Consider the following 27,129-nt stretch of genomic DNA (forward strand, 5'->3'; position numbering starts at 1 on the left):
CCGCCCCCAACCGACCACGGTGACTGGCGATCCGGCAGGTGTGTCCTCTCCCTACGCAGGCAGCAGGATCGGCGCCACTGTCTCACCGTTCAGCGGGAACGGCGTCCACACCTGTCACCGTACAGTTACACCAAGATAAAGTAAAAATTTAGATAACCTATTAATGTATACTTCTTACTCTTGCGGACAACATAATAACATACTTTATAAGTTTTTGTAGTCAAAACTCCAGTAACAGTGACCAATTTTGCATTATAACATTCTAAGGCAAAAGAAACGACGTACCACGAAGGAGTGATGCAAATTGGTCACAAACTGATATTCATAAAGATATCGACGGAAAATGGGAAAGTGTAAATTTTCGCTGCCGATGGATGAATGATAGACGCTGCAGTGCAATTTCACCACGCAGTTGTCAAGGATAGCAGACAGGGAACATGTCGATGCCAGCACATAAAGTCTTTGCGAATTTCATCCTGTGTACTAAGCTGGACAGAACCATGCCTCCCAGACAGGCATCAGTGACCACAAGTGCCATTAATAGGTGGCTCACTAAAAGGTGGCTTAGCTCACGGCACCCCTAGAGGCGGCTACCATTAAACTTTGTATACCAATATGCTCGTTTGCAGTGCTGTCGCCACATTCGGCCTGCAATCTCATTGACTGGACTAGAATAGTCTTCAGTGAGGAGTCCCGCTTCGAACAGAACCCAGCGGATCAGCGAATACGTGTCTAGAAATGCCCCGGACAGTGGCAGGATACCAACGTGACTGCCCGCCATGCAGCCCGACAACCAGGATTGATCATCTGGGGTGTCATTTCATTTCATTTCATGGCAGGATCCATTTAGTTCTCATCTGCGGCAGCCTTACAGTACAGCGGTACATCGACGATATTCTACGTCCTCTTTTGTTATTCTTCACGGCAAGCCATCTTTGGCTTACATTTCAACAAAATAACGCCCGCCTGCACACGGCGTGAGTTTCTACTGCTTGTCCAAACCTACCTTGGTCAGCGAGGTCACCAGATCTCTCTCCAACTGGGGACGTTTAGAGCATTACTGGCAGAGACATCCAACCATCTGGGAATTTTGACGATATAACGCGCCAATTGGACAGAATTTGGTACGATATCCCTCAGAAGGACATCCAGCAACTCCATCAATCAATGCAAGACGAAGTTACTTTTACGCTTAGTCATTTTATTTACGTATATAAAGTAATAGAAGTTAGCTTACTACAAAAATAGCCGAAATCACACTACTTTCAACGAAAACTAGTATCAGAAACAAAGGACTGATTTGTTTATTCGTAATGCCAGCTTCTGAGACGTAGCAGTAGGCTCAACACAAAGCAATTCACAGCCTTCTAGACTGTGTAGGCCCCAAGATATGACTGCTCAACTGTGGCAGTATATGCAGAGCCACGAAAATTAACAGTCACACATCAACATTCAAAATATTATTTGAAGGTCTCGCAATTGTCTGATTTTAATGTATTATATACCAAAATGCTCAGGAAAGTCCAAAGTACATTATGGAGTAGAAAACCTGATTGCATAAGGGCCGGAGATCTACCAATGCCCAGTGTGTGACACTCTTTCTCTTTAATAAATCATCCAATTTTCGTGAAATAGTGATCATTTATTTGTCTGTTCATGTTCATCACATCTACTGATTTACATTCCATACCGATGATTCCTTATTGGTGCGTCGTTTGTCTCTGTCACTCTCCATCCCGTTCTTTTTTTCCTCGGAGTGTATAGACAACAAGGCATAAGCAGGGTGTATAAGTTACGAAGGGGACATTGTACGTGAAATTCGTTATTTTCATTTTTCTACTCCATAATGTACTTTGGAGTTTCCTGGACATTTTGGTATATAATACATTAAAATCGGACAATTCTGAGACCTTCAAAAAATATTTTGAACGTTGCCGTGTGACTGCGACAGTTGAGCAGCCACATCTTGGGAAGTACACAGCACAGTCTAGAACGCTGTGAATTGCTTTGTTTTGTGCCAACTGCTACGTCTAAGATGTTGGCATTATGAATAAATAAATCAGTCCTTTGTTTCTGATACTAGTTGAAAGTAGTGTGATTATCGGCTGTTTTTGTAGTAAATTATCTTCTATTGCTTTTTATACGTAAATAAAATGACTAAGCATAAAAGTAACTAGAAGTAATCAAATTTTCGAGTAACAGATATGTTGGACCTGCATTTTCTTATCAAGAAAACACATGTACTAGCAGTGAAGGAAAAGACGATAATGTTTCGGAAGTGGCCATGCCCCCTAGTGCATCAAGAAGGAAAGTAACTTTAGAAATGGGTGGCAGTGGTAAAAGTAATGATATTATGGACAACGTCATTATTGACCTGCAAATCCTGAGCTACTAAAGAACCGTTTACATGGGAAGACCCAGAATGCGAAGGACTCCTTCAGTAATGTCGTGTGGTGCTGTTGGCCTAAAACTGTATTTGTTGGCCTTATGACTCTAAAGTTAGCAGGGTCTGATGCTGTAATAACTTTAAATGGTGGGAGAAGTTAAGGGGTAAGATTTAGACATAACGCAGCTAAAGGACTGCGGGAAGTGGATGAGCTTCGTGTGCACGAAACAGAGCTAGCTCCTCAGCAAATGACAAAAGAAGCAAGAAAGAAAGGGAGGAGCCAAGCACTGGGCTGTTGTGACAGTGAAGAAGACACAGACTATGGGACAGGGCAATTCTAGTGCATATAAGACGCAGAAATGTAAGTCTGTATAAGAATTTGTAATAAAAAAAGTTTTAAACCTCAATATCTCTGAACTACATTTTTTGCAATAAATGACAAATTTTCTAAAAAGGTACTAATGGTAGAGACATGAAATTTTCATAGCATGTCAAGTGTGAGACTCAACACATATGGCACTAGAATAATTAAAATATCCCGAGTTGTTTTATTTCTATGTTCATTTATTTACAAAATTCTGTCAAGAAATTGCATGATTGAAAGAAAAAAAAAAGATAACATATCATGTTATACAATTTTGCTAATAATTCTAGTTCAGTGAATGTAGAAAGGTACATTCAATAATTAAGGAAAATTGTAAGTTTGTCTCTTAAAAGGTTACCAAGCTAATGGGTCAAATAATTCGATAATTTAACATTGGTGGCATAGGACATACAATGTTCCCTTAACAGTGTGAAGAAATTGCTAATTCTGAGTGGTATATTTTTTCCTCTTTTTCGCATTGTCACAATATTATTATTTAACCGTAAATATCTGGACATCATTATGTAATACGGATCTGACCACCAGATGTCACAAGAAACGGAACCGCCGGTATAAAAGGAGGCGGAGAATATTGTGTTATCAGTAGATAAGCAGTAACAGCAGAGTGGATCAAACAAGAGAGCTCAGTGACTTCACACACTGACTTGTCATTGGATCTTACCTTGGTAACAAATTCATCGGGGGAATTCCAACCCTTCTAAAAATGCCGAAGTCGACTGTCGGTGAAGTGCTTGTGAAGTGGAAACGGGAACGAAGAATCGTAGCTAAACCTAGACCAGGCAGACATCATGCTCAGATGGACAAGAACCACCGGCATTCCGGAGCGGGGGTTATAAAAAATCGGTTGAAATTAACGGAAGGAAAGCTAGTAAGTCTGGTGAGTTCCATAGCCCTATCAGAAATCCAAAATAACTGTGTATAAGAAGTTAAAAAGAATGGTATGCAATGCTGGAGTCCCACCTCCTAAGCCGCATACTTCTGTCGTCAAAGCTGAGGTTGTGTAAAGAGCGATGCCACTGGACGCTGAATGACTCGAGACGAGTGATGATACACACTGTCCCGCCCACCAATCCCAAGAAAATGGTTCAAATGGCTCTCAGCACTCTGTGACGTAACATCTGTGGTCATCAGTCCCCTGTAACTTAGAACTACTTAAGCCTAACTAACCTAAGGACATCACACAAATCCATGCCCGAGGCGGGATTCGAACCAGCGACCGTAGCGGTCGCGCGGTTCCAGATTGCAGCGCCTAGACTCGCTCGGCCACACTGGCCGCGCACCAATCCAATCGAAGTGTTACTTACCATCATGTGTAAAGCTGGCAGTAAGATACCAGCGCCGGCCGCTGTGGTCAAGCGGTTCTAGGCGCTTTAGTCCGGAACCGAGCTGCTGCTACGGTCGCAGGTTCGAATCCTGCCTCGGGCATGGATGTGTGTGATGTCCTTAGGTTAGTTAGGTTTAAGTCGTTCTAAGTCTAGGGGACTGATGACCACAGATGTTAAGTCCCATAGTGCTTAGAGCCATTTGAACCAGTTTTTGAAGTACCAGCACGGAAGATGTAGTGCTAGGATAATGGGATTGTTTTTCGTGGTTAGGGTGTGGTACAATTAGGAAGACGATTAATGTGAAAGGATACGAACACATTTTACAGGAATGTATACTGCGTGCAGTATTGAAACAGTTCGAGTACGATGGTTGGTCGTAACAGCAGCACAATGCACTCTGTCACAAAGCAGGCGCAGTGATGCAATGGTACGTGGAGAGTAACATTTCTGAAATGTACTGACCTGGCCAGGGTTCTGAACTCGAACCAAACGAACAGCTTTGGGATGAGTTAGAACCTCGAACGGTTTGTGACAAGTTATTTATTACCTTCTGAAAGAGGATTTGTTTTGGTTTATTTTGGCGTATGAGGACCATTTCTCTTGGGATTTGTGGAAGCTACATTAGAATATTTGTTTTAATTTGTAAATAATTACTGTGTATTCTTGTTTTCCTGACATGTTCTACATCCTGGATGATCTCGTCGATCAGATTTATTGGAACGAAAAGTACACCTAATGTAATCTGTTAGCTGTGTTGAAATTGGAGTTGGACAGGAAAGAACGCGAATGAAATGTAGGTGGAACAATTAAATTCTTAACTGGATTCCAAACGACAAGAAAAGAAAAATATCACTATGGCAACTTAGAGGAAGGTGGATAGATTATATCAGGAAACACGCAACAACAAAACATCGTAATGTATGGGAAAGTCTAAAGTTGGTCTATATCTGAAATTAATGCTGATGGTAGCTGGTGTTTGTAACAATACTATGGGGCGTTCGGTATAAGTTTCACTTTACAACTACAGATGTGATAACATTGGCTCAAGATTGCGGAGCCGTAACTCGTAATTTTTAGGTTTCTTTTCGACATGTTGATCTACTAGATACTCACCCTAAGCACTGCGACATCGTTGACCCAGGAGTCGGACTCATCGTACTGCGGGTGGATGACGATGGACGTTACGGAGTGCCGGGTGCCTCCGTCGTCCAGAGTGATGGTGCCTGACAGCAACTCCAGTACGGTGCCACTGCAGGCAAAAAAATGCAGTAACACTGCGTGTCACGGAGAAGCCTGCGAAGGCTCTGTCTTAAAAGCCGTCAGACGATTTTTTTCTGGTGTTCCGGCAGATATTCAGAATTTCGTTTTCACAAGGTGTAGCTGGAGTCAGCTCCAAACAAATCCCGTTCATGAAGAATTTTATAAGACACCCAGCGTCGGCGTAAAGCAGCAGTTTGTTTCCCATTAGAAGCAAAATTATTTTTAAATCGGAATTTTAAGTGTCCATTCGATAGAGATGTTCCACATTTTTCTAGATCGCTATTCGTTTTAACGATATTTGTTAACTGGGGGAGTAAAATACGAATACTAACCAGTACTCCAGTACATTCCTTTATCGTAACCGTTGCGTCTATATACATAGTAACAGCTTTATAGTGCTCGTCGCCGTAGGCAGTTTGTCACAATACGACGGTAGAGGAAAGCGCTTGTAAAGGGTACAGTGGTATATAATGGCAGGATTGAAACCATTTCAAAAATTAGCGGAGAAAAGTGCTGAAGTTACAAGGCTGTTTATATACCGGCAAGTGCGAATCTGGTACCAGTTCCATCGTTTCATCTTTTTAATCTTTTCCACAACAGTTTCTCTCTTAAACAGGAGAGCATACACATATCTGAAACCGTTTGCGTAAACTTCAAGTTAGCGTATAGCTCCATTTACAAAAATCGTAACTGACCCACATCGATGTCGGATATAGAAGGACCAAGGGGAAACAACGGTTTATCTCAGTAGCGTAAGCTTATCTCCTCGCTACAGATAACGGCGGAACGGCTCTTGACGGTAATTACAGCCGTTCTGGCTGCTTTGTCTTTCATGATTAGTCAACATTACGTTATGTCGCCGTACTGGACCTTTCAAGAGCTTTCACATGCAGCTAAAAATAATACATCTTTCCACAAAAAACCCATAACTGCCTCAATGTCTCGATTCATACGGAAGTCAGGACTAAAATTACGTGCCTCACTATGAATTATCACTTGCCGAAAACCTCGTTTCGATATCTTGACCTCCCCATGAAATAAAAGGATTGTTTCGTCTTACGTGACTCAACACGTACACTACGTGCTCAAAAATAACCGCCCTCCATCGGTAATGCGGAGTTCAATATGGTGTTGGCCCACACTAGCCTTGATGACGGCTTTCACTCTCGCAGTCATACGTTCAATCAAGTGCTGGAACGTTTCTTGGGGAATGGCAGCCCATTCTTCACGGAGTGCTGCACTTAGGAGAGATATCGATGTCAGTCTATGAGGCCTGGCACGAAGTCGTCGTTCCAATACATCCCAAAGCTGTTCTATAGGATTCAGGTCAGGACTCTGTGTAGGCCAGACCATTACAGGGATGTCATTGTCGTGTAACCACTCCGCCACAGGCCGTGAATTATGAACAGGTACTCGATCGTGTTGAAAGATGCAATCGCCATCCCCGAAAAGCTCTTCAACAGTGGGAAGCAAGAAGGTGCTTTAAACATGAATGTAGCCCTGAGCTGTGGTAGAGCCACGCGAAACAACAAGAGGTACAATCCCCCATCCATGAAAACACGACCACGCCATAACACCACCGAATACGAATTTTACTGTTGGCACTACAACATACATTGGCAGATGACGTTCACCAGACATTGACCATATCCACACCGTGCCATCGGATAGCCACATTGTGCACAGTGATTCGTCACTCAAAGCAACGTTTTTCCATTGTTCAATCATCCAATGTTTACGCTCCTTATACCGGGCAAGTCGTCTTTTGGATCTTACCGGCGTGATGTGTGGCTTATGAGGACCCTCTCGACCATGAAATACAAGTTTTCTCCCCTCACGCCTAACTGTCATAGTACTTGCAGTGGATCCAGATCCAGTTTGGGATTCCTGTGTGATGGTCTGGATAGTTGCCTGGCCATTACACATTACGACTCTATTCAACTGTCGGCGGTCTCTGTCAGTCAACAGCCAAGGTCGGCCTGTACGCTTTTGTGCTGTACGTGTCCCTTCAAGTTTCCACTTCCTTATCACATCGGTTCCAGTGAACCTAGGGATGTTTAGGAGTGTGGAAATCTCGCCTACAGACGCATGAAACAAGTGACATCCAATCACCTGACCACGTTCGAGGTGCGTGACTTCCGTGGAGCGCCCCATTCTGCTCTCTCACGATGCCTAATGACTACTGTGGTCTCTGGTATGGAAAACCTGGCAGTAGGTGGCAGCTCAATGTCCGGATAGTTTTGATCACATAATGTATATACAGGGTTATCCTCAAGTACCTCTGAGGTTTCAGAAGACTACTTTTCGAAAACTACAAGGCATACACATAAGTGGGTGGAGGATCACTCCCTTCGATTCGTAACGCGCCGCTTGGCATAGTTGCAGAAAGCACCACTAGGAGGCAGGCGTGTCTGAACAGCACATAAGTTATCCGCTCCTTACTGTCGCGTATAATTAGTTCGTACAATCGCCTCAGTAGCTGAGCGGTGGGCGCGGCGGATTGCTCAGTGAAGTGTTCGATTCCCAGCCCTGCCGGAGATTTCTTTTTCTCCGGTTGGGAACTGTTTCGCTGCCTGTGCCATGCGGCTATAACGTGATGCGGTTCAGTATAATAGATACCGGTTGACAGCATCACTGGCGGTGGCAGAGTCAGAGCGATTTTCCACCGTCAGAGGGAAGCGCAGTGACGTTTACATCGATTTAAGCGCAACAATGGGGACGATTGCTCTATCTCTCACTCTCTCAGTGATCGGGTGTCTAGCGTATTGTGTGGCGACTTCAGTATTAAGCGCCGCGACGTCGTGTCTTGTAAAATACTTGGCTCACTGCTCCATTTGGAATTTTAATCGGAACGGGTTACATGATATTTTATGTCGGCACGATCATTGGAGATTGTCCATGTACAAGTTATTTCGGTGTGCTGCAACCGCCTCTACTTGTATTTGGAAGTGGATCATGATCAAGAAGCCTGCGTCCCCTGTGGCGCCGGGTTGGTTTCCTGTCAGGTAGTTCCAAAGGACTGAACACGAGGGTGACTGGTGGATATGCTCAACTGATTGCAGCCACTGATCAGTAAATTGTTGACTTACGTTCCTACTTCCTGGGAATTATGGAGTGCATTCAATTACGGTCCAAACATATTTTATGTATGAAAAGACTATTCCCTTTTTGTCATCCTGGTTCTCCATACTCGTCTGTAAAGCAGTTTTGTCCAACTTTAGAAGTTATCTCATTCAAGTAATTTTAGTGTGTATTTCTGGCTATTAAACTGGCGGTGTGGAAGCCTCTTGCCTCTATTTGGCCTCGTTAACTGGCGCTATCTACGTTAAGTAAGTAATGTGGTTACTGGCCACGCTTCATCTTTTCCAAATTTTCTCCAATGTATTTTGAAGTTGTAATTTTTTCTGTGAACTTAGTAACTAGTAATTTGTAGATTACAGGATAGCTTGAGCAAACATGTGTTTTACACTGTGAGTTCAGCTGAAAGGGTCCTGAGTAAAAGAACTGCTAAACCCAAAGTGGATGCTCTTTCTCTCTGTTAACCATACTAAAGTGAGAGCCTAAAAATCAGCTGCCCAACCAGGTTGAGCATTGTTCGTAAACAAAAGGAAGAAGCTGTTTTGGCGCTACATGGGCACCCTGTCTGCACGACCAACTGACTGTATTTTACGTGAACTTGTCATCAGTCTATTTACTTGGATTTGCTTGTTTTTCCTAACTATATGCCATCTGTTTTACTTGCCAGTGGATGTCGGATTTTGATTACCTGTTAGTCATTTCTGTAGGTTCCTAAAGCTGAAATTTGGAATATGTTGTTAAACGTGACATTGTTGATCTTATCAAACAACTGTGTTAAGCCTTGGATTTCTTGTCAAGATTTCAGAAAATATTTCTTAAGAATCCTGATGTGTCAACGAAGTGGTTTATTTTTTATTAATGTTATTAATAAAATTGTGCTTCAGTATACTAACACTCAACAGCAGCTCCCTACCGTATTCACGGTCCTTACGTTCATACTGTCATAAGTGACGTTCCGCTACTGATTGGGCTAAATGATCACGTCCCTAAAGCCAATAAATTACTAAATATACAGGGTGAGCACAAAGTCTTGCCCTGATCATAACAATTTATTACAGAACAACCGTTTGACATAATAAGTTACATTTTATGCCGTTACATAGGTTAGTTTTTGTTCGTTTTTTTTCTTTTTTTAAGACGACTTACGTTAGTAAACTTCAACGTATGATCCCTTGGTAGCTCGGAGAATCTCGAGGCGGTATTCCAGTTCCCGCCAGGTGTTTCGTAACATATGTTCTGTCACAGTACCCACACCAGCTTGTATCCTAACCTTCAGTTCGTCTTCATCATCAACTGGTGTGACGAAGACACTGTCCTTGATATAGCCCCAGAAAAAAAGTCAAGGGACGTAACGTCTGGAGAGGGGAGTAATGTCCAATCGGTGAATTGGAAGGAACGGTCGAACACCCTGGCCACCCAGCTCTCCAGACATTGCGCCCCTTGGCTTATTTTTCTGGGGCTACATCAAGGACAGAGTCTTCGTCGCACCAGTTGCTGACGTCGACGAACTGAAGCCTAGGATAGAAGATACTGTGGGTGCTGTGACAGAACACACGTTACGAAACACCTGGCGGGAACTGGAATACCGCCTCGACGTTCTCCGAGCTACCAAGGGAGCACACGTTGACGTTTACTAACCTAAGTGGTCTTAAAAGAACTAGTAACACTAACCTATGTAACGGCATTAAATATAAGTTATTATGCCAAACGGTTATTCTGTTATAAGGTTATATAATCAGGGCAAGACTTTCTACTCACCCAGTATATTAGTTCGTGTGTACAGATAGGCAAGCCAGTGAACAGAGTCCCAAAGCAGGCTGCTGCCGTTGCGCCCTCTCGCACAGCGCCTGCAGCAGTGACTTTTTTGGGTTGCATACAAGTATTGACGTTCGCCAGCTCACAGACTGTGCCCATATTGAGCACCTTAAAAACGCGCTGGAAACTTGAGTGCCCCATTCATTGAAATGTGTCTATTTTCCTCGTGTCTTGTAGTTTTCGAACAGTTTTCTTTTAAAAGCGCAGAGGTACTTAGGAATAACCTTTCGTAAGTATAAACAGACCATCACGACCAATAATGAAAGCAGACGCGAGTAAAAATGTATTATAATAAACCCGAAATGTTTCAAGTAGATATTGATCCACCGAGGAGCCATTTGTAAGAGAATTACGAGTGTATGGTGGCTAGTCACCAATGGCTTCAGTACAAAGTGTTGTAGTAGGAATGTGCTTAGGTTGGTGGATAAGTTCGAGGCTAGTTTGTTCTGCATGTTGTAATTCCGGTTGCTATGGGTTTGATAACCGACTGTGATTTTTTTCGTTTTTAGTTCAGTCTTGCTACTTGAGTTCACATATGGTCGTTTTGTAGCTGCAGATAGTGACTGGATCTGTGAATGCTAGAAAATGAGGTGTAAAGTGGAGAAATCGAAACATTTCCGAAATATTCTACTGTTTGAGTTCAGTAGAGAGGGTGACAGCAGCAGAGACAGCCAGAAACATTTGCGCCATGTGTGCAGGTAATGTCACCGGACAGAGCACGGCAAGGAAATCGTCTTCTCGCTTTAATGAGTACCGTTTTGACGTTAGTGACTCTAAACGTGCAGGGAAACCTTCAGGTTTCCTTGAAGATAGTTTGGACGTACTAATCCATAATCACCCACGACTTTGTACTCGAGAACTTGTAGATTTGATGAAATGTGACCACTCCACCATCGTGGGACATTTACATGCAATGGGAAAGGTTCAAAAGTCGGGTGCTCTACGACAAAATCACAAAAATCAGTGGGTGGTAATATGTGCTAGCTCGTCATTATTTGGCCCGTGAACATCACTAAGTATTCCTATCTTGTATCTTCATTGGTGGCGAGAAATGGTGTCTTTATGGTTACATAAGAGAAAGGAAGGAATGATTGCGCACAAACAAAGCAGCAACTTCCCGTACAAAGACCTGCACGCAACCTTTGGTGGAACAGCGACGGTGTGGAGTAATACGAATTGATTCGTTGAGATGTAACCATAACTGCTGACATTTATTGTCAATAACTGAGACGTCTTGCAGACGAAGTCCAAAGACAACGACCAGGAAGACTGTACGACGTGATGCTACTCCACGATAACGCTCGTCCACGTTCTGCTAGACTGTCAAAAACAATATACAGGAATTGGACTGGGATGTTAATCCGCACCCAGCTTCTTCACCAGATCTTGATCAGATTTCCACTTCAGATTGCGCTCTCTGTCGGCCATCTTATAGGAACTTCCTTTCCAGATGGAAATCCACTGCGAACACAGTTTGACGAATTATTCGCCTCAAAACCACGTGATTTCTAAAGCAGCGGAATCGAGAAGTTATCCCACCGTTGGCGGACTGTTTTAAATCATGAACGAGAATATACACTCCTGGAAATAGAAAAAAGAACACATTGACACCGGTGTTTCAGACCCACCATACTTGCTCCGGACACTGCGAGAGGGCTGTACAAGCAATGATCACACGCACGGCACAGCGGACACACCAGGAACCGCGGTGTTGGCCGTCGAATGGCGCTAGCTGCGCAGCACTTGTGCACCGCCGCCGTCAGTGTCAACCAGTTTGCCGTGGCATACGGAGCTCCATCGCAGTCTTTAACACTGGTAGCATACCGCGACATCGTGGACGTGAACCGTATGTGCAGTTGACAGACTTTGAGCGAGGGCGTAAAGTGGGCATGCGGGAGGCTGGGTGGACGTACCGCCGAATTACTCAACACGTGGGGCGTGAGGTCTCCACAGTACATCGATGTTGTCGCCAGTGGTCGGCGGAAGGTGCACGTGCCCGTCGACCTGGGACCGGACCGCAGCGACGCACGGATGCACGCCAAGACCGTAGGATCCTATGCAGTGCCGTAGGGGACCGCACCGCCACTTCCCAACAAATTAGGGACACTGTTGCTCCTGGGGTATCGGCGAGGACCATTCGCAATCGTCTCCATGAAGCTGGGCTACGGTCCCGCACACCGTTAGGCCGTCTTCCGCTCACGCCCCAACATCGTGCAACCCGCCTCCAGTGGTGTCGCGACAGGTGTGAATGGAGGGACGAATGGAGACGTGTCGTCTTCAGCGATGAGAGTCGCTTCTGCCTTGATGCCAATGATGGTCGTATGCGTGTTTGGCGCCGTGCAGGTGAGCGCCACAATCAGGACTGCATACGACCGAGGCACACAGGGCCAACACCTGGCATCATGGTGTGGGGAGCGATCTCCTACACTGGCCGTAAACCTCTGGTGATCGTCGAGGGGACACTGAATAGTGCACGGTACATCCAAACCGTCATCGAACCCATCGTTCTACCATTCCTAGACCGGCAAGGGAACTTGCTGTTCCAACAGGACAATGCACGTCCGCATGTATCCCGTGCCACCCAACGTGCTCTAGAAGGTGTAAGTCAACTACCCTGGCCAGCAAGATCTCCGGATCTGTCCCCCATTGAGCATGTTTGGGACTGGATGAAGCGTCGTTTCACGCGGTCTGCACGTCCAGCACGAACGCTGGTCCAACTGAGGCGCCAGGTGGAAATGGCATGGCAAGCCGTTCCACAGGACTACGTCCAGCATCTCTACGATCGTCTCCATGGGAGAATAGCAGCCTGCATTGCTGCGAAAGGTGGATATACACTGTACTAGTGCCGACATTGTGCATGCTCTGTTGCCTGTGTCTATGTGCCTGTGGTTCTGTCAGTGTGATCATGTGATGTATCTGACCCCAGGAATGTGTCAATAAAGTTTCCCCTTCCTGGGACAATGAATTCACGGTGTTCTTATTTCAATTTCCAGGAGTGTACATATATCAAAAAAGTTTTGCATCACCTCGGTTCCGAGTGTTCAGGGACCTATACAGAAAATTGGAATAGAGATCAACGTAAACATCATTTCCGACCTCTTTATATTTCCAATGAAAACCACACATTGCATGTTGTACCACCACGCAGCGAGACCTTCAGAAGTGGTGGTCCAGATTGCTGTATACACCGGTACCTCTGATACCCAACAGTACGTCCTCTTGCACTGATGCATGCCTGTTTTCGTCGTGGAACACTATCCAGAAGTTCATCAAGGCAGATTGTCTCACTCCTCAAAGGCGATTCGGCATAAATCCCTCAGAGTGGTTGGTGGGTCACTTCGTCCGTAAACAGCCTTTTTAAATCTATCCCAGGCATGTTCGATAGGGTTCATGTCTGGAGAACATGCTGACCACACTAGTCGAGCGATGTCGTTATCGTGAAGGAAGTCATTCACAATATGTGCATGATATGGGCGCGAATTGTCATCCATGAAGACGAATGCCTCGCCAATATGCTACCGCTATGGGGTTGCCCTATCGGTTGGTGGATGGCATTCACATATCGGCGCCTTCCATGACCACCAGCGTCGTATGTCAGCCCCACATAATGCCATCCCAAAACAGCAGGGAATCTCCATCAAGCTGCACTAGCTGGACAAAATGTCTAAGGCGTTCAGCCTGACCGGGTTGCCTCTAAGGATGGCTCCGACGATTGTCTCATTGAAGGCTTATGCAACGCTCATCGGTGAAGAGGACGTGATGCCAATCTTGAGCGGTCCATTCGGCATGTTGTTGGACCCATCTGTACCACGCTGCATGGAGTCGTGGTTGCAGGGATTGATATGCACATCTGGAGTGGAGTAGCGCATCATGCAGCCTATTGCCCAACAGTTTGAGTCGTAACACGACGTCCTGTGGCTGCTCGAAAAGCATTATTCAACCATGGACGGAGGGACTGAAATTGCGCATCATGCAGCCTATTGCGCACAGTTTGAATCGCGACACGACGTCCTGTGGCTGCAAGAAAAGCATTATTCAACTTAGTGGCGTTGCTGTCAGGGTTCCTCCGAGCCATAATCCGTAGGTAGCGGTCATCCATTGCAGTATCAGCCCTTGGGCGGACTGAGCGACAGCGACAGTTCCTGTCTGTATCTCATCCATGTCCGAACAACATCGCTTTGGTTCACTCCGAGACGCCTGGACACTTCCCTTGCTGAGAGCCCTTCCTGGCACAAAGTAACAATGCGGACGCGACTGAACCGCGGTATTGACCGTCTAGGTATGGTTGAACTACAGCCAACACGAGCCGTGTACCTCCTTCCTGGTGGAGTGACTGGAACTAATCGGCTGTCGGACCCCCTCCGTCTAATAGGCGCTGCTCATGCATGGTTGTTCACATCTTTGGGCGGGTTTAATGACATCTCCAAACATTCAAAGGGACTGTGTTTGTGATACAATATCCATAGTCAACGTCTATCGTCAGGGATTCTGGGAACCGGCGTGATGCAAAACTTTTTTTGATGTCTGTATTATTGATGACTGAAGTCCCTGTTATGTTTATCTGTTGTGTTTACTAAACTTACGGAAAAACGCTACGAAGTTATGCGAAACGTAATATTTCGAATGCAAAACAGTTAGAGCGAATGATTTGGCTACACACATCTCCCGGCTTGAATCCCTTCGAACATTTATGGAACACAGTCGTGGGGTCAGTTAGTGCAAAACATCCTGCACCAGCAAAACTTTTGCAGTTATGGACGGTTCTAGGGACAACATGCCTCGCTATTTCTCCAGGGGAATTTCAACGACTTGTTCAGTCCATGCCACATCGAGTTGCACCAGTATGCCGGGTAAAAGAGGACCGACGCGATATTTGGGCGTATCCCATGATTTTCTCACGTCAATGTCGTACAGCGAATGGCTGGTGCCGCCTGATCCGGCCACACGCCAAGCTAAGGAGTGATGCGGGTCGCCGCCCTTTGAGGCGCCTGCAACCCCGCGTGGTCAGTCATTGCCTACGACAACCGCTGCTGTACTGAGGGCGCGTCATTCATCGGATATAGCCAGTAATAGCCAGAATGAGATTTTCACTCTGCAGCGGAGTGTGCGCTGATGTGAAACTTCCTGGCAGATTAAAACTGTGTGCCCGACCGAGACTCGAACTCGGGACCTTTTGCCTTTCGCGGGCAAGTGCTCTACCATCTGAGCCACCGAAGCACGACTCACGCCTGGTCCTCACAGCTTTACTTCTGCCAGTATCTCATCTCCTACCTTCCAAACTTTACAGAAGCTCTCCTGCGAACCTTGCAGAACTAGCACTCAAAAAATGGTTCAAATGGCTCTGAACACTATGGGACTCAACTGCTGTGGTCATCAGTCCCCTAGGACTTAGAACTACTTAAACCTAACTTACCTAAGGACATCACACACACCCATGCCCGAGGCAGGATTAAAACCTGCGACCGTAGCAGCAGCGCGGCTCCGGACTGGAGTGCCTAGAACCGCACGGCCACCGCGGCCGACAACTAGCACTCCTGAAAGAAAGAATACTGCGGAGTCTCGGTCGGGCACACAGTTTTAATCTGCCAGGAAGTTTCATATCAGCGCACACTGCGCTGCAGAGTGAAAATCTCATTCTGGAAACATCCCCCAGGCTGTGGCTAAGCCATGTCTCCACAGTATTCTTTCTTTCAGGAGTGCTAGATCTTCAAGGTTCGCAGGAGAGCTTCTGTAAAGTTTGGAAGGGAGGAGACGAGATACTGGCAGAAGTAAAGCTGTGAGTACCAGGCGTGAGTCGTGCTTCGGTAGCTCAGATGGTAGAGCACTTGCCCGCGAAAGGCAAAGGTCCCGAGTTCGAGTCTCGGTCGGGCACACAGTTTTAATCTGCCGGGAAGTTTCATAGCCAGTAATAGCTTGCGTCTGCACACGAGACACCTTCCCGGAACTCCTCCGCCGGGCAGCCTGCGATCACCAACCAGTGTGAGTCAGAGCCTGGACGCTGATGCTCCATTTCAGAAGTGCTGCGACCGTCTTCCTCCAAGTGAAGCGCATGTTATCGGGACCTTGAACATCGACAGTGCAGCCTAAACCTACCATGCTTCTGGCATTGTTTCTCGACAGTGACAGACTGAGTGATCCTCTATCGTATTCACTACTTTCTTTCATGTAATGATCTTTACATTGCTTTTTCTTGGCATCTGTTTTCTGTTGCCTACATTACTGTGTACTTCTCTGTAATAATAACGCTGTGTTCTTTTTCTCTGTCTGAGCACCTTTTTCATCTTTTGCGAGCATCACCTACAACGGGATGCTTTAGATAGCTTTCTGCGGATTACCTCATTTTCGTAACTCCTTGCATGAACTTTACACCCAGCTTTGCGTCTTGTCTTTACAGTTGGTAGCACCTGAAGATGGAGATCCAAATCTCTTAAAAAGGTCATGCAGTTAAGCAACTACATTTTTATTATAACTGAAGCGAATTCTTACATTACGACCGTGGCTATTGGAATTATTTTATTTCTAATATCGTATACTTTCATCTGTATCAGTTTTCGCTATTAACTTGTGACAAGTTTCAACAATCAACAACTTGGCAAGCAATATATCGCTGCTACTGGTTTTCAAAATTTTTCCACGCCGTTAACAAAAGTACACCATTTCATTAAAAAAAAGTTTCAACACCTTGGTGGATGCACAGTTAACAGCATTACCCATATGAACAGAATTGCGTGCCATTCTGTGTACTATCATGTTATGAAAATCTTCGTTTTGATGCATTGAATAATACAAGACACACAAGGAACTCCCCGTAGACGGAATGTTTAAAACAAAATGCGTCATGTTCTTCAGGAAATGGTAGTCTTCAAAACTAGACAAAATGGCTCAAATGGCTCTGAGCACTATGGGACTTAACTACTGAGGTCATCAGTCCCCTAGAACTTAGAACTACTTAAACCTAACTAACCTAAGGACACCACACACATCCATGCCCGAGGCAGGATTCGAAACTTCGACCGTAGTGGTCACGCGGTTCCAGACTGTAGCGCCTAGAACCCCTCGGCCACACTGGCCGGCCGCGAAACTAGAATACAAGTCTTATTGGCATATATTTGAAAACAGATACATGCAACATTATGGGACATTTCATTTGTGTCAAGAACGATCGATATCCTGTGTTGTAGATTATCATCCTGTTGACGTTCATTGCTCTTGTGTTGTTGTTGTGTAATTAATCCTCTAAAAATGATGCAATTATCATTCATGACAATCTCACCTACATCAGTCATTCTCTAAGTGCTGTAGTGAGGTTGCTATCAAACTAAGGCTAGGTATTCTGTGGAGTGCGAACAATGAGAAAAAGTGACAGAAATGATGTTATGCAATGTTTAATCGAAGCCCCTTGCCGAGTGGCATGTGCCTTTTGCACTGAATGACATCCGCAATTTGCGTTCCAACTGAATAAACCTTCCGCAGGTTGCTCCAGTGACTTGCAGATGCGAAATCACTCTCAATAAATAAAAAAAAAAGGATTAGACAAACGTTTGGCGTGCATCATTATTTCGTGCACCATTAAAAGGCGCGTCAAATGTTTCTTTAATTTACTTTACTTCTTACTTTTAGACAAATCATTTCACTAAACATTTGTCCGGTTTTTCAATTTTATTTTAATTTTCGAGTTTTGTTGTGAAAGCATGTCCCTAGTGACACAACATTTGCTTTCCTAGTGTCTTATATTCTCGAAATGTTCTGAATTTAGTCCTTCATTCGGAGGAAATCATTTTTTCAGTTACATATCATACTACTGTCACTTTTTATGCCCAACATGGATAGGCCTTGAAAAGATAAACTTCATTTGTCTTCCCAGCGTCTGCTGTTCTCTAAATGTCTTAATGTTTCAAATGGCTCTGAGCACTATGTGACAACTTCTGAGGTCATCAGTCACCTAGAACTTAGAACTAATTAAACCTAAAAGCGGTCGCTTGGTTCCAGATTGTAGAACCTAGAACCGCACGACCACTCCGGCCGGCTAAAAGTCTTAAGTTTAATACTCGATTTGAAGGAAGCCATTTTAAAAAATCAAATATCTCACCAATGCAACTTTTTGTACACAAAAGAGCTACGCCTTAAAGATATGAAGCTCTTGGCCTCTCATTATTCAACTAGAGCCTTCTGTCCTTCAAATGTCCTAAATGAATTACTTGATTTCATGAAAGCGTTCTTGAGAGTTACATATCAGACCAGTGTTACTTAATAACTCGATCTTAAAGAGATGAACTTCTGACCCCTCATTGACATGGCTAGTACCAAGTGTGCGTGAAATATTTCAATTTTCCCTCAAATCGCAAATAATGTTATTCTCATTTACTCCGCTTCTTTTCAAGCAATTACAAATTTTTCGCAGACCTCGAGCTGGTCATATTAATACTATATTAGTCCATTTCCTACAAACGACAAACCACTGTATAATTTATAGAGACTCTTGGCATTTGACCAAAAAGCGTATGCGATCACGGTAGTCCTCGCACAGTTCGCATGCCGGATATCTAAAAGTGAGTGTAGGAACTAGAAAAGATGATACCGAAACAAATCTGAAAACAACTGAAGCTGCTGAGAGCATTTGAGATGCTCTCGTGCGACAGTGCATATCACAAAAGTTTAATGAGTGACTGGTTGGTCGAGGGGCTCCACTAGCATCGCGCCCCCGTTCAGTTATTCTGAATCCTCTAGATTTCTGCTGGTTATCGGTAGAAGCTACGGCATGGAAAAGTTACCGAAAAAAGACAAAATTAGCACCTGGTGCTTTGTAACATATTATCTAATGGTTGTTTCGATTCTTAATTGCCTGCAGTTGTTGATCTTTTGTTAAATGTAATGATTAATCAGACATCCGCTGATGCACTACAAATATCTATGGTAACTTTGTTTAAGTTTTGAGTCCACAGTCTTCTGACTGGTATGAAGCGGTCCGCCACGAATACCTATCCTGTGCCACCCTCTTCATTTTAAACTAGCACTTGCAACCTACGTCCTCAATTATTTGGTGGATGTATTCCAATATCTGTTTTTCTCTACAGTTTTTATCCTCTACAGGTCCCTCTAGTACTGTGATGTCTTAACAGATGTCCTACCATTCTATTCCTTCTTTTTCTAAGTGTTTTCCCCATATTGTTTTCCTTACCGATTCTCCGGAGAACCTCCTCATTCCTTATTATATCAGTCTACCAAAGTTTCAACATTCGTCTGTGCCACCCATCTCAAATGCTTCGATTCCCTTTCATGTTTAAGTACCATACAACACTGTGCTCTAACCGTACATTCTCAGAAATTTATTTCTCAAATTAAGGCCCATGTTTGATACTAGTAGACTTCCCTTAGCCAAGAATGCCTTTTTTGCCAGTATTAGTCTTCATTTTATGTCCCCCTTTCTCCGTTCGTCATGGGTTATTTTGCTGCCTAGGTAGCACGATTTTTTATGTTGTTATGCCCATTGCTCATGTGTAAATATACATACAGTGTATCTAGTCTACGAAAACTAAACTGTAAGCAGGGTATTAACATTTGATAAAACAATCCGTAAAAGATTTACACATATTCCTAAAAATTTCATTGAATTTATATAGTCTTACACACATTCTTCATGTTAAAATAAACAACCTAGATACAGTGTATCTGGTCTACACGATCAAAATTGCAGACAGGAAGTTGGAGTTTATTAAAGCACTTCTTTGTACACCATATTGGTGGTTGTACTGTTTGGAGCCGCTATTATACCCCCTGTAGAGGCTTAACTTTCAAAAACACCGAAACAAAGACTTTTTTTATTTCCAAGCGAGAATCAAAATACAAATTTTCATTGATTTAGCTTCAAAAAAACTTTCATAACTAAACATTTCCACAAAAACTTTCAGCGCCTATTTCATCCCCTTAGGAGTTGAATTTCCAAAAACACTGAAAAAGTTATTTTCTTTATTTCCAACAGAAAATTTAAACAAAATTTTATGTAGACTTAGCTTAAAAAAGGCTTTCATAATGAAATATTTTCATAAAACTTACAATCTTCCACTTCACACTTCTTAAACGATTCCTACGGTATAAGATCAAAACTCTCTGCAAATTTCAAGTTTCTGTCTTCAGAGGTTTGCGCTGGGCGATGAATAGTGGATGAGTCAGGCTGTTTACTTTCATACACTGTCCGAAAAAAATGAGAGGGGCGACATTCTAAACATCTGCATCATGTTTACAGGAATGTATGGAGTGAAATAGACTTTTGTTCCGGAAAATCAAACCTTTATTTAACAGTAATCCTGTTCCCTTCTCAATGGAAAAGCAACTGAAATCACTCAACAGAGGAAACTCCACTCCCTTCTCAATGGAAAAGCAACTGAAATCACTCAACAGAGGAAACTCCACTGGACCTGACGGGATACCAATTCGATTTTACACAAAGTACGCGAAAGAACTTGCCCTCCTTCTAACAGCCGTGTACCGCCACTCTCTTGAAGAACGGAAGGTTCCAAGTGATTGGAAAAGAGCACAGTTAGTTCCAGTTGTCAAGAAGGGTCGTCGAGCAGATGTGCAAAACTAGAGGCCTATATCTCTGACATCGATCTGTTGTAGAATTTTAGAACATGTTTTTTTGCTCGTGTATCATGCCATTTCTGGAAACCCAGAATCTACCCTGTATGAATCAACATGGATTCCGCAAACACCGATCGTGTGAGACCCAACTCGCTTTATTTGTTCATGAGACACGCAAAATATTAAATACAGGCTCCCAGGTAGATTCCATTTTCCTTGACTTCCGAAAGGCGTTCTATACAGTTCCGCACTACCCCCTGATAAACAAAGTAAGAGCCTACGGAATATCAGACCAGCTGTGTGGCTGGACTGAAGAGTTTTTAGCAAACAGAACACAGCATGTTGTTCTCAATGGAGAGACGTCTACAGGCGTTAAAGTAACCTCTGGCGTGCCACAAGGGTGTGTTGTGGGACCATTGCTTTTCACAATATACATATATAAATGACCTAGTAGATTGTGTCGGAAGTTCCATGCGGCTTTTTGCGGATGATGCTGTAGTATACAGAGAAGTTGCAGCATTAGAAAATTGCAGCGAAATGCAGGGAGTGGCAACTGATCCTTAACATAGACAAATGTAATGTATTGCGAACACATAGAAAGAAGGATCCTTTATTGTATGATTATATGATAACGGAACAAACACTGGTAGCAGTTACTTCTGTAAAATGTGTGAGAGTATGTGTACGGAATGATTTGAAGTGGAATGATCATATAAAATTAATTGTTGGTAAGGCGGGTGCCATGTTGAGATTCATTAGGACAGCCCTTAGAAAATGTAGTCCATCAACAAAGGTGGTGGCTTACAAAACACTCGTTGGACCTATACTTGAGTATTGCTCATCACTGTGGGATCCGTACGGGTCGGGTTGACAGAGGAAATAGAGAATATCCAAAGAAGAGCGGCGCGTTTCGTCACTGGGTTATATGGTAAGCGTGATAGCGTTACGGAGATGTTTAGCAAACTCAAGTGGCAAACTCTGCAAGAGAGGCGCTCTGCATCGAGGTGTAGCTTGCTGTCCAGGTTTCGAGAGGGTGCGTTTCTGGAAGAGGTATCGAATATATTGCTTCCCTCTACTTATACCTCCCGAGGATATCACGAATGTAAAATTAGAGAGATTCGAACGCGCACGGAGACTTTCCTGCAGTCGTTCTTCCCGCGAACCATACGCGACTGGAACAGGAAAGGGAGGTAATGACAGTGACACGTAAAGTGCTCTCCGCCACACACCATTAGGTGGCTTGCGGAGTATAAATGTAGATGTAGATGTAGATACATGTTGGGGCTACAACCACTAATTCAACTCAATGTCATACACTAAAATCGAACGCCATAACTCAAGTCACGTAAGGCACAAAAAGAAGCATATAAGTATGTGGTAGGCCCTCCATGCTTCCGGACTACCGCCTCGCATCTTCGAGGGATTCTCCTGGGACGTCTACGAACATTTTCTGGTGGAATTTTTTCCACTTCTCAATGACCTCTTCAAGTTGTTCATGTCGAAGGTGCAAAGGGCTTAAAATGACGCAGCAAAATCTCGTTTATGTACCTCTGAGCATTAAGTCGGCCTCCCAGTATTAGAAGTCATGTGACACCACACCACACCACGAATGAGCAGCAGCCAGATCTGTGGAGTCGATCTTTCATGTGCCGAGCAGCTAACTGAGAGACGTGACGAGGTCTTCTTGGTCTTAAACCATCTTGCGTATTGTTGTGTATTGCCACTGACACTGCAACCAGGTGCTGCTCTTAGATTATTTTATAGGCCACGGACAGTCTCCGTGCGTCCGCGCTGTGAAAAGTTTAATGTCGGGCGTCTCTGGCGAATATTTTCTTGTTTTTCCCTTGCCCTAGCAACCATTTGTATGTACCAGTTTCAAGATGTCGTTTCCAAACCCCCTCTCCCCCACCAATGGATGAAACCACATTAAGCTCTGTAGACACTGCACGAACAGTCCAACCTTCCTGCAGTAATGTCACTGCCCCTGCCCGAAAACGCTCTGCGTCAGTCCGGTGTCTCATGTTGATTTATGAAACGTACAGAGAGTAGAGAAACGCACTCTTTAGTTACAGTCACTAGACGGCAGAGTGAGACATTGTTCGTCCATTTCACTCTTAGGCATAGCACGACACCTTTGAATACTGCCAGTAAGCCACGGCTTTCAAACGTATTGTACAGGGTTGTTATCACTATTAAAATCACGTCGGAAGACTAATGGCGACAGTCTATATCTCAATCACGGACTACGTGCATGATACACTCCATCACTTCTTGTCGCTCTAATTGTTCTGAGCAGTTGCTGGGGTGCGGTGCATTGCAAAGTTCATGAAGTTTCATTCACCTAGTGGTGAACCGGCCGCGGTGGTCTCGCGGTTAAGGCGCTCAGTCCGGAACCGCGTGACTGCTACGGTCGCAGGTTCGAATCCTGCCTCGGGCATGGATGTGTGTGATGTCCTTAGGTTAGTTAGGTTTAAGTAGTTCTAAGTTCTAGGGGACTGATGACCACAGATGTTAAGTCCCATAGTGCTCAGAGCCATTTGAACCATTTTGAACCTAGTGATGAATTTCTCCTTACGCACACGCTTCCTTGAACTTAATGACATGCGCTTCTCAACCGGAAAAAGCTATAGAAAAAACAACTGTGCACATCGTAACCGCATTTCGCACTATAGTAGTTTTGTCGGTGGAAGGAATAGTTAAATGAAAGTATTTATGTGCATAATATTTCACTCTATTACGGTAAACTTGCATACACCAGTCACTACTAAGCCTTACTCTAACCTGCACAAAGTCTGAAAAGTCCATATGCACATATCATTCACAACCGTCGCCAGTTTGTGATAGTTATTAATTATCCTTCACCGAAAGCTTACGAACGGATTGTTACTTTCAGAACAGCTCGCTCAAGTGTTTCTATAGTCAGTGTCACGTAACAAAGCGTTCACGTTCGGGTGTAAGCAAAACACCACGCGGAACTTAGTTATTTAAAATGTCCCCAAACGTTCTGAATTTCACTCCGTGCATTAAACTGAACTCTCTTGCACACTTTACGGCACTTCTCAAACACTTTGGTACCTAAATTTCACAATACTAACAATAATTTTCAACGCAGCACCCGTCTCCCCTCATCTCTCCACACAAAAGAAATTTCTAGTTCCTAAAATACGGGCGAAGATACTAATTTCTTATTGGCAGAGAAACATCACAGAAGGAAAGCAGCATCAAATCCGGTCAATTGCGCGCTTATTATACAACCAATGAAAATTTCTCGCTGAATTAGAACAGTATATTACCATACATAAATTTTGAAAACACACGAATAAAAAATTAATTCTCTCTTAACAAAACTACTTCACCGAAATCATAATCTCATTTCCCTCGTCAATAAACTGACGAAATAGTTCATAAGAAAGTCCCCGGTACGAATGACTAACACACACGTCATTCTCGGACACTCCTCACATGACCAATTACTTCAATGTATAGAATAAAAACTTGATATAAAACAGTACTTTACATTTACACCTCCATTCACTCTCATAACTAAGCGCAATTATACTAGTAATTAATAAACAATAAGAAAAGTAAACAAACATAATTGCAAAAAATTGACTGATTTTGACTGTAGCTCGTAATGGTACTTGAATTACGTAACCATTACGGCACTTCAACTCAACCTCTCGATACCAGCAATATTCTACAGTGTTTCTGTAAAGTGGTTGACATATTTCTGAGACAACATTCAGATTTGATTTCATTAATGTAGAGGTATTTTGATACATCGATATGTTTATATTGCAATAATATTATTCTTATGTGTATTCTTTCTTTTGTCACTATGATCTTTGACGTACTTGTAACTCTGATTTTTGGGCGCGTAAGCGATTAACAGTTTGTTAGAGAGTCGGACCTTGAAAAAGTCAAGTCTTGGACGTCATGTTGGAAAGGCGCATATTGTAGTCAGCTTATAAAATGTGAACTTTAACAGTGAGGAAGATGTTTTCAAGTATGTTTTGTATTGTGAAGTGAAGTTTTGTGTGTTACGTGCCATTGCAACAAAAGCAATAAAAAAGAAGTGTAACTTGAATTCGGAGTGCTGATAACTTTTTTTACATCACCATTGTGCTAACTTTCAAAGCAATATTCTACAGTGTTTCTGTAAAGTGGATGACATATTTCTGAGACAACATTCAGATTTGATTTCATTAATGTAGAGGTATTTTGATACATCGATATGTTTATATTGCAATAATATTATTCTTATATGTAATCTTTCTTTTGTCTCCAAGAACGGTTTGTTAAACACATCTATAAAACTTTTGAATATAACAGAATGAAACCTAGACCTCTTTGCATCCGAGCTTAGAATCATCACCACCTAGATTTTCGACGATTCAGCCGTTTACAACGACACCAGCATGGGAAATACGAAAAGATGAGTGCCTAGTTTATTTATTATTACATGAAATGACTTTATTAACTGTGCTCTAATGACACCTGCCACATAATAACTTTGTTGTGGCCCGAAAATTCAGTATTTAGCAGCGTGAGCAACACCACATTCATAATTAAATTTTGACCTTTCTTGTGATAGGGTTGTTAGAAGCTCAACCAGTGTCCATCAGCTAGAGACCTCTATCAGATCGCACAGAAACTACACAATTTCGAGCATCTGATGCCACCTGTCCCGCGCCACACTCATACTGCATGCCTGTTCACAGATCTCACATCTCAATAGGCACGATGTAGAAGCGCTACTCCTCACACAGTGTTCAAGGTGATCGAAAATTCCCGTTACAAAATTCTAAGATATTTGGAGGGGAGTGAGTACACAATATTTGCAATAGGATCCAGTGTCCGGAAACGTATCATTTCTGTGCTACATTCGTTTGAAATCATATTCGCCGCGCGGGGTAGCCGTGCGGTCTTGGGCGCCTTGTCACGGTTTGCGCGGCTTCCCCCCGTCGGAGGTTCTAGTCCTCCCTCGGGCATGGGTGCGAGTGTCGTCCTTAGCATAAGTTAGTTTAAGTTGTATTAAGTAGTGTGTAAGCTTACGGACCGATGACCTCAGTACACTGGTCCTATAGGACTTAACCAAAAAAAAAAAAAAAAAAAAAAAAAAATATTTCTAAGCAGGTATGCAAGAGGGTAGTCATGTTGGAGGCTGGCTGCGTTAGATCGGTTTATGTCATTTGACATCAGTCCTGCCTCCCTGACGTGTTTCGAGCTTCACTCACGTGTCTGCGAGTATTAAAGCAATATGGTTCACTACACGTTTGCAGAATACACCGACATGATCCTTTTGCATTGCGAAGCTCACGATAGTGAAAGAGCTAATCATCGCCTTTATCAAGATCGTTCTCGACAACGTCCGACACAGTTGCATATCCTTTTCGCCACAATTAGCAATGGCTTTACCTTCAGCAGACGTCGCACATCCGAGCTGGAAGCGGTCGTACTGCATCACGTTGAAGAATTCCGTCAACGAGTAAGGAGCAGTTTCTTTGGCATTAATGAGTGGAACTGCAAAACAAGTGATGTACTGGATCACGCCTAACAAATTATTTGCAAAAGTGGTCGTGTTACCAACATATTTTGAAATGGTTGTAGCACAGAAACAGCACTTTGCCAGACATGGATTGCAGTTCAAAATATTATCTACTCACTCCCCTCTACATGTCGTAGAAGTTTGTAACGGGAATTTCGGAAGACCATGTGTGGAAGAAATTTTAAGTTATAAATACCGTTGGTATCTGTGTCACATTAAAAATGGATGTACAGCAAGCCGTTTTGGAGAGTGCGGGTGGATAGAGACAGTAAACATTTCGATCCCCCTCCAGAAACGATCCCCTGATCGATGCTTGGTTGATTCTGTTGGATTTCCGTATTGACAGATCCACTTACCTGACGAGTGCGTAAACGCAGTGAGCCGCAGTGAGCGCCCAGTAGTCGCTGAGGATGGACGCCCCGCACGAGTGGCGACCATTCTTCTGCAGGGACAGCTGCAACGACATACGTTCTGAAGTCAGCCTTTGTTCCAACAACTGCCATGCCACCCTCATACGGGTGTCATGTGTGTGGCGCTCTCTCCCTTGTTCCCCGATGACACAAAACGAGCTACCCTTCTTTCGGTGTCCTCCGTCAATCCTCTCTGATGCGGATTGCACAGCAATACTCCAGAAGATGGCAGACAAGGCTAGTGTAGATAGTCTCCTTAGTAGAGCTGTTACATCTCATAAGTGTTCTGCCAATAAATCGCACTCTTTGGTTTGCTGTCGTAACAACGGTATCTATGTCATCGT

General features: G+C 43.7%; 1 protein-coding gene and 1 long non-coding RNA gene across 2 annotated transcripts in view; both read right to left on the reverse strand.

Moving 5' to 3' along the window:
- LOC126282942 (uncharacterized) lies at positions 1 to 26,826 on the reverse strand. The gene is made up of 3 exons (XR_007551379.1): positions 26,732 to 26,826; positions 5,210 to 5,345; positions 1 to 111 (listed from the first exon to the last, which is right to left on the reverse strand). It is a non-coding gene; the product is annotated as an uncharacterized LOC126282942 (long non-coding RNA).
- The window catches only part of LOC126282916 (trypsin delta-like), a 121,869-nt gene that overhangs the window by 13,404 nt on the left and 81,336 nt on the right, over positions 1 to 27,129 (reverse strand). The window lies entirely within an intron of this gene.

This window comes from Schistocerca gregaria, chromosome 1 (genome assembly GCF_023897955.1).
Source record: "Schistocerca gregaria isolate iqSchGreg1 chromosome 1, iqSchGreg1.2, whole genome shotgun sequence".
In the NCBI taxonomy this organism is placed as follows: Eukaryota; Metazoa; Arthropoda; class Insecta; order Orthoptera; family Acrididae; genus Schistocerca; species Schistocerca gregaria.